This window comes from Tupaia chinensis, unplaced genomic scaffold (genome assembly GCF_000334495.1).
Source record: "Tupaia chinensis unplaced genomic scaffold, TupChi_1.0 Scaffold144150_1, whole genome shotgun sequence".
Classification (NCBI taxonomy): Eukaryota; Metazoa; Chordata; class Mammalia; order Scandentia; family Tupaiidae; genus Tupaia; species Tupaia belangeri.
Window position 1 is genome coordinate 553,005 of NW_006204006.1, and position 8,585 is coordinate 561,589.

Below are 8,585 nucleotides of genomic sequence, written 5' to 3' on the forward strand. Positions count from 1 at the left end.
AAAGGTGGCGAGCAGATCAGAAAGGGCAAAAAAAGAAATCCAGTACACTATTAAAAATCAGAATGTGGGGCCAGTAAGTAGCTTGGTGGTTGGGGCACTGGACTCCCCACATGACCAACCACAGTTCAAGTCCTGGATCCAGTGGTTTGAGACCACACTGGGCATATGTGCATGTGTGCCCAAAACCCCAGAAGGAGAGTGGAGGAGAGGGAATTACAGTTTGACCATCCCCCTAAGGGGTGATTTATCACCTTCCCTCTCTCTATCTCTGTCTCTCTGGCCAGCACATGCACCCTATGGCAAAAGCCTTTTTAAAAAAATCAGAATGTATGTGGGTATTAGCCAGGCAATTTCACCACTGTAACTATATTCAAGTGCACATGGGGACATTCATTATAGCATTATTTTAATTGTGAAAGCTACAGTTAAATGTCCAACCCTACATGACCAAATAAATGTTACGATAGATAGTTTTTATTCAGTCAACATATATGTAGTAAGAACCTACATATATGAATTTATTAACTGAATACAGCACAGAATAGAATACATGGAAGAATCGTATGTCTTACAGAGGTTTTAAAGTATATTCTGATAGATGTGCTTACAAATATGTTTGGCTGTCCTTACTTTCTGTCCTTCCTCACTACCCACACCCATCCCAATCATCCTACATGGTAATGCCGCCTCTGCCCACTCCACAACATTTCGAACACCATCTGCCTGGTCTGACTCATCATCCCACAGGACCTTCATCGCATGAAGAAACAATAACAGAAAATATGTCCAAATTTATGAAAAATACAAACCCACACTCCAAGAAGCTCAGTGAATTCAACGAACATAAAGAAAACAACACCAAGGGACATAATAAAACTCTTTCAAAGCAGTGATTAACAGAAAGTTTTAAAAGTGGACAGAGGGTGGGCAGCCAGGTGGTGCAGAGGTTAGGGCACCTGGATCCTACTTAACTGAGTGCGCAGTTCAGTCCTAGACCTGCAGGCTTGGAAAAATGCTCAATGCATGTGTGTGTGTGCCCAAAATCCCAGGAGTACAATGGAGGAAAAGAGATTGCTTTCATGGTCATCACCCCATGGGGTGATTTTTCACTTTCCCTCTTTCTCTTTCTCTCTCTCTCTCTATATATATATATATCTTGCGAACTCATGTGCCCTACTGAGAATTTTTTTAAAAAAAGAAATAAATAAATAAAAGAAAGAAAAGTAGCTAGAGGGGAAAAACAAATTATGTACAATGAATAAGATAATAATAATAATAGCCATCGGAGCCAGCAGATGGCATAATGGCTACGTCGCTGAACTCCTATGTAGTCAACCATGGTTTGAGTCCCAGACCCAGTGGCTTAAACTTACATTGGGTGCATGTGCATGCGTACCCAAAATCCCAACAGGAGAATGGAGAAGAAGGGATTGCGGCGTGGTCGTGCCCCCTGGGGGGTAATTTCTCGCTTTCTGTCTCTCTGTCTCTCTCTTTCTGGCGAGCACACGTGCCCTATAGCAAAAACCTCTCCAAAAAGGAAGAAAAAAAAGAAAGAAAGAAAGAAAGAAAGAAAGAAAGAAAGAAAAGAGAGAGAGAGAGAAAGAAAGAAAGAAAGAAAGAAAGAAGAAAGAGAGAGAGAGAGAGAAAGAAAGAAAGAAAGAAAGAAAGAAAGAAAGAAAGAAAGAAAGAAGAAAGAAAGAAGAAAGAAAGAAAGAAGAAAGAAAGAAAGAATAATAGCCATCTTCTCCTTGAAACCAATGCAAGTCAAAACAATGGAGAAGTATCTAAAATATTAAAAGAAAAAAATTGAGGGAATTCTGTTTTGAGCAGATATTTTGCAAAACTGAGTAGAAGATAAAGACTTTCTTACCCATACAAAAGGTAAAAGTTTGTCGCTAATAAGCCTGCACCAATAAATGGTAACTGAAGACTTTGAGGAGATAGGAAACAATTTGAGGTGAAAATTTTGATCCACACAAAGAAACGAAGAACATAGGAAATGATTGGTTTTTGTTGTTTTTTTTTTTTTAAAGAGTAAAGACTTTTTTCCTTAATTAAAAACAAACAAACAAAACTCTCTAAGGACCAGTAGATGCAATAAAGTTTACATCGTTGGAGTCCCACATAAATGACTGTGGTTGGAGTCCCAAACCTGGCGACTTAAAACTCATGCCAGGCACATATATGTGTGTGTGTCCAAGATCCCAAGAGGAGAATGGAGAAGAAGGGACTGGCCATCCTCCATGCCCCACCCCCCGTGGAGATTTCTCACTTTCTATCTCTGTCTCTCCAGCAAGCACATGTGCCCTATTACAAAAATATCTCTTTAAAAAAAAAAAAAAAACTATTGGGGCCAACAGGTGGCATGGTGATTGAGGGCACCAGATTCCCACATGGCTGACTGCAGTTCAAGTCTTGGCCCTGATGGCTTGCTTTCTCACTTTCTCTCTTGCTCTCTCACTCACTCTGTCCCTCTCTGGTCAAGTAGGGATAGATGAATAAATAAACTCTTTGGGACTAGCAGATGGAGGAATGATTATGTCACTGGACTCCCCCCATAGTCTACTGCGATTTGAGTCTCAGCCCCTGTGGCTTGAAACGCGTGCTGGGTATGTGTGTGCGTGAGCCCAAAATCCTTAAAGGAGAATGTAGGAGACAGGATCGCAGCATGGCCATCCCTCCAGGGGGGTGATTTCTTGCTTTTTGTCTCTCTGTCTCTCCAGCGAGCACATGTGTTCCATAGCAAAAATCTCTCCAAAAAATCTCTTTAAAAGATAATTGACTGCTGGGGCCAGCAGGTGGTTTGGTGGTTAAGCGTGCTGGACTCCCACATGACCAACTATGGTTCAAGTCCCAGACCTGGTGACTTGCTCTCTCTCGCTCTCTCTCTCTCTCTCTCTCCCTCTCTGGTCAAATTGAAATAAATAAATAAAGTTAAATAAAATAAAATAAAATAAAATAAAGATAATTGACTGCTAGGGCCAGCAGGTGGCATAGTGGTTAAGGCACTGGATTCCTACATGACTGACCACAGTTCAGGTCCTGGACTCAATGGCCTGAAACTCATGTTGGGCACATGTACATGTGTGCTCAAAATCCTGAGAGGAGAATGAAGGAGAAGGGATTGTGGTGTGACCATCCTCTTGGGGGGTGATTTCTTGCTTGCCTTCTGTCGCTTCAGCAAGCACATGCACCCTATTTCTAAAATTTCTATAAAAAAATAAAAAAGAAGATGAAGAAAGAAAGAAGGAAAGCAGGCAAAAAAGAAAGAAAGAGAAAGAAACAAAGAGAGGTAATTGACTGCTTAAAGCAAAATATAAAAACACAGTGGGCCAACAGGTAGTGTGGTGGTTAAGGCACTGGACTCCTACATAGTTGACTAAGGTTTAAGTCCCGGCCATGGCGACTTGAAATCACACTGGATGTGTATGCATGCATGCTCAAAATCCTGAGAGGAGAACGAAGGAGAAGGGATTGTGATGTGACCAACCCCCTGGGGGGTGATTTTTCACTTTCTCTCTCTCCAGCAAGCATATGCCCTGTATGCCCATTTTAATGTCTCTATTGACTGACATGCATGGCATTCCTTCTGGAAAAAGAAATGTAATACACTGTAAAGTTATATGTGATTCAATGTAATATAAGCAAGATTTTGAAGATAATAAATAAATTTTTAAAATCTAGCATCAAATAATAATAATAATACATTATCCTTTAGTTTATAACACATGGAAGTAAACTGTGTGACAATACAAAGGCCAAGTTGAAGGAAATTAAAATTGGGGGTGAAAGGTTTTTACACTATACATGAAGTGGTGTAATTTACTTGAAGGAAGACTCTAGTAAGTTATATTACCTACAAATGCTAAAGAAACCCCTGACAGGCCAGCCAGTGGTGTGGTGGTTAAGGAGGCTGGATCCCACGTGACTGCTTGGTTTGAGTACCAGACCTAGCAGCTTGAAAAACACACCAGGCGCCTGTGTACACATGCACTAAATCCCAAGAGGAGCATGGAGAAGGGATTGCAGCATGGCCATCCCTTCCGGGGTGTGCTTTATCACTTTCTATCTCTCCCCAGTGAGCTCTGAAACAAAAAGAAAGAAGAAAGAAAGAAAGAGAGAGAGAGAAGAAAGAAAGAAAAAGAGGAAGAAAGAAAAAGAAAGGAAGGAAAAAAAGAAAGAAAAAGAAAGAAAGAAAGAAAGAAAGAAAGAGAGAGAGAAAGAAAGAAAGAGAGAGAGAAAGAAAGAAAGAGAGAGAGAAAGAAAGAAAGAGAGAGAGAAAGAAAGAAAGAGAGAGAGAAAGAAAGAAAGAAAGAAAGAAAGAAAGAAAGAAAGAAAGAAAGGAAGGAAGGAAGGAAGGAAGGAAGGAAGGGAAAACAAAGAAAACCCTGACAACCACTGGTCTTTTTACTCTCTATAATAAAGTTTTGCCTTTTCTAGAATGCCATGTAGTTGGAATCATACAGTATGTAGCCTTTTCAGATTAGTTTATTTCACATAGTAATTTGTATTTAAGATTTCTTTATGTCTTTTCATGGCTCAGTAGCTCATTTCTTTTTAATACTGCATACTATTCTTCTTCTGGATATACCACAGTTCATTTATGCATTCACCTAGTGAAAGGCACTTTGTTACTTCCAAGTGTTGGCAATTATGAAAGACGTTTCTGCAGTATCTATGTGCAGGTTGTTTTTTTTAACTTTATTTATTTATTTTAATTTGACCTAAGAAGGACAGTGAGAGAGAAAGAGAGAGGTAAAGTGAGAAAGAAAGCTGCCAGGTCCAGGACTCAAACCATGGTCAGCCATGTGGGAGTCCAGTACCCTTAACCACCATGTCACCTGCCAGCCCCTCAATGTGCAGGTTTTTATGTGGACACGTGTTTTCAACTCGTTTGCTTAAGTACCAAGAAGAGTAATTGCCAGATCATTTGGTAAGAGTAGGTTTATGGGACCAGCAGGTGGCATAATGGCTATCTCTCTGGACTCCCATGTAGTCAACCACGATTCTAGTCCTGGACCCAGTGGCTTAAACTCACGCTGGGAGCATGTACGTGCATGCCCGAGATCCAGAGAGGAGAATGAAGAAGTGATTGCGGCATGGCCATCCCCCCCACCACCCACCCCCAGGCTGATTTCTTGCTTTCTGTCTCTCTGTCTCTCTCTGTCTTTCTGGCTAGCGCACACACCCTACACTAAAAACTTCTCAAAAAAAAAAAAAGAGTAGGTTTAGTTTGGGGGTAGCAGATGGTGTGGCGGTTATGTCACTGGACTCCCACATGGCTGACCATGGTTCAATTCCTGGACCTGGAGCATGTACATATGTGCCCAAGATCCCAGGAGGAGAATGGAGGAGAAGGAATTTTGGCATGGCCATACCCCCTGGGGGTGATTTCTCACTTTCCTTCTCATTGTCTCTCCCTCTCTCTCTCCCTCAAGCAAGCAAAGTACACACGCCCTAAAGCAAAAACCATTAAAAAAAAAAAAAAAAGAGTAGACCTAGTGTTATCAAAAACTGCCAAACTGTCTTCCAAATTGTCTGTAGCACTCTGCACTCCCACCAGCAACAAAGGAGTTCCTGCTGCTCCACAACCTCACCAGCATTTGGTATTGCTGGGGATGCTCATTTTGACCACTCTAACAGCTAGCTATATAGTGATATGGCATCATCGTTATACTAGATATATCATTTATATGTCTTCTTTGGCAAGTTGTTTATTAAAGTCTTCAGCCCAAATTTTTTCTTTTTCTTTTTCTTTTTCTTTCTTTCCATTTCGTTTTGTTTATAGAGTCAGGATTTCACTATGCTGTCCAGGCTGGCCTTGAACTCCCCACCTCAGCAGGTTTACAGGCATGCAACACCCCCAGCTCTCTTTTGCTTTTTTTTTTTTCCTTCAGATTTTTTCCCACAAGGCGTGTGCATTTGCCGGAGAGAGAGACAGAGAGGGAAAGTGAAAAATCGCCTCACAGGGGTACGGTCGCACCACCATCCCTTCTCCTCCATTCTCTTCTTGGGATTTTGGACATATATAAACATGCACCCAGCATGATTTTCAAACTGTCCTGGTCCAGGACTCGAACGGCACTGTCAGCCACGTGGGAGTTTAGGCCCTTAACCACCACACCACCTGCTGGCCCCCTCTTTGACCCATTTTTAAATCAAGTTCCTGTTTTCTTTCTTTTCAAAATTTTTTTTTATTATTACTATTATTTTGATTTTTGTTATAGGACATGTGAACTTGCTGGAGAAAGAGTAAGAGAGACAGAGAGGGAGAATAAGAAATCATCCCCTGGGGAGATGGCCATACTGCAATCCCTTCTCTTCCATTCTCCTCTCAGGATTTGGGGCATGCACGCGCACACACACTCAGAGTGTTTTTCAAGTCACCATGTCTGGTTCTCAGACTGAGAAGTCAGCCACGTGGGATCCAGCACTCTAACCACCATGCCACCTCTGGCCCACATTCTTTTCTTATTATTGTACTTAAGAATTCTTATATATGTTGGTTAACAGTTCTCTATTAGATGCATCTTTTGCTAATATTTTCTCCCAGTCTTACTTGTCTTGTCATTTTTTACATGATCTTTTGCATAGCAGTTTTTTTCATTTTAATTCATTCCAGCCTAACAATTACTTCTTTTGATCAGTATTGTATCAAAATTCATCACCTTAGCCAAGATCATAGTTTTAGTCTGTTTTCTTGCTGCTATAACCGAATATCACAGACTGAGTAACTTATAAAGAGTAACAGTTCATTCAGGTCACAGTTCCAAAGGTCTGAGGGACCACATCTGGTGAGGGACTTCTTGTACATGGGAACTCCCTGTAAAGTCCTGAGATAGGCATCATGTCGTGAGAGGGCAAAAGCGTGTGTCAGCTCTGGTCTCCCTCCCTCTTACAAAGCCGTCGGTATTCAGTCATGAGGGCCCCACCCTGACAACCTTATCTAACTCTAATTACCTCCTAAAGTCCTACCTTTAATTACCATAGCCATGTTAAGTTTCTACCCTCTTCATATCATCACAATAGCAACCAGGTTTCAACACATCAATTTGAGGAGACATGAACTATAGCAGACAGCTACGTTTTCTCCTGGGAATTTTATGATTTTTCCATTTTACCTTTAGGTCTGTGAACCACTTTGAGTTAATTTTTTTTTTTGAGAGGTTTTCGCTATAGGGCGTGTGTGCTCGCCAGACAGAGAGACATAGAGACAGTGAGCAATCACCCCACAGGGGGATGGTCATGCCGCAATCCCTTCTCCTCCATTCTCCTCTCGGGATCTTGGGCACGCACGCACACGCGCCCGGCGTGAGATTTAAGCCACCGGGTCCAAGACGCAAACCGCGGTCGACTACATGGGAGTCCAGCGACATAGCCATTACGCTAACTGCTGGTTCCCTGCGCCCAGCTTGAGTTTTAAGCCACTGGGTCCGGGACACGAACCGCGGTCGACTACATAGGAATCCAGCGACATAGCCATTACACTAACTGCTGGTTCCCAGTTTGAGTTAATTTTTGTGAAGAGTATAAAGTCTGTTTCAAGGTTCGTTTTTTTGCACGTGGACGATCAGTAGTCCTACACCATGTGTTGAAAAGACCACCTTTGTTCCATTGAATTGCCTTTGCTCTTTTGTCAAAGATCGGTTCACTATGTTTATGTGGGTCTGTTTCTGGACTGTCTATCCTGTTACATTGATCTGTTTGTCTATTGTTTCACCAACACCACACTTTCTTCATTACTGTAGCTTTATAGTGAGTCTTGGAGTCAGGTACTATTAGTCTTCCAACTTTGTTCTTCTCTTTCCATGTTGTGTTGGCTATTCTGGGGTCTTTTGCCTCACCACATACTTAGCTGGCAGGGAAAAACTGCTGTGGATGGGCCAACAGATGGCATTGAGGTTAAGGTGGCTGGAGCATACATGGCCAACTGCACAGTTCGTGTCCTGGAATTAGCTGCTTGAAAAACACACTAGTCACAGTGTATGCCCAAATCCTGAGAGAATGGGAGAGAAGGGATTTGGCAGGGCCATCTCATTTTCCCTCTCTTTCTGTCTCTGTCTCCACCAAGTGCACGTGCCCTATAGCAAAAACAAAACAAAGCAAAAACTACCGTGGATGCCTGAGACTCCAGGTCTCACTCTCAGCTGCCGTCTCTGAGAAAAAGTTACTCTCTACTGTTGTACACCTAACCTGGATTATCTGGGATAATGACTGCATTCCTCTAACAGGTACTAACCTTAGAACCCCATTTGTAACTCATGTTGTTTTTGTTTTTGTTTTTTTTAAAGAATTATTTATTTAATTTATGGGACCAGCAGTTGGCATAATGGCTATGTCGCTGGACTCCCATGTCATCAACTGCGGTTCAAGTCCCAGACCCGGTGGCTTAAAACTCACGCCGGGCGCATGTGCGTGCGTGCCCAAGATACCAAGAGGAGAATGAAAGAGAAGGGATTGCAGCATGACTATCCCCTCCTGGGGGGTGATTTCTCACTTTCTGTCTCTCTGTCTCTGTCCTTCTGGTGAGTGCATGTGCCCTATAGCAAAAGCCTCTCCAAAAATCAAAAGAAAGAAAGAAAGAA

At 42.1% G+C, this 8,585-nt stretch overlaps 1 pseudogene; it reads left to right on the plus strand.

Annotated features, from left to right (window-relative positions):
* Positions 1–8,238, plus strand: part of LOC102473127 (coiled-coil domain-containing protein 160-like) — a 20,110-nt pseudogene extending 11,872 nt beyond the window's left edge.
* Positions 8,239–8,585: the final 347 nt, after the last annotated feature.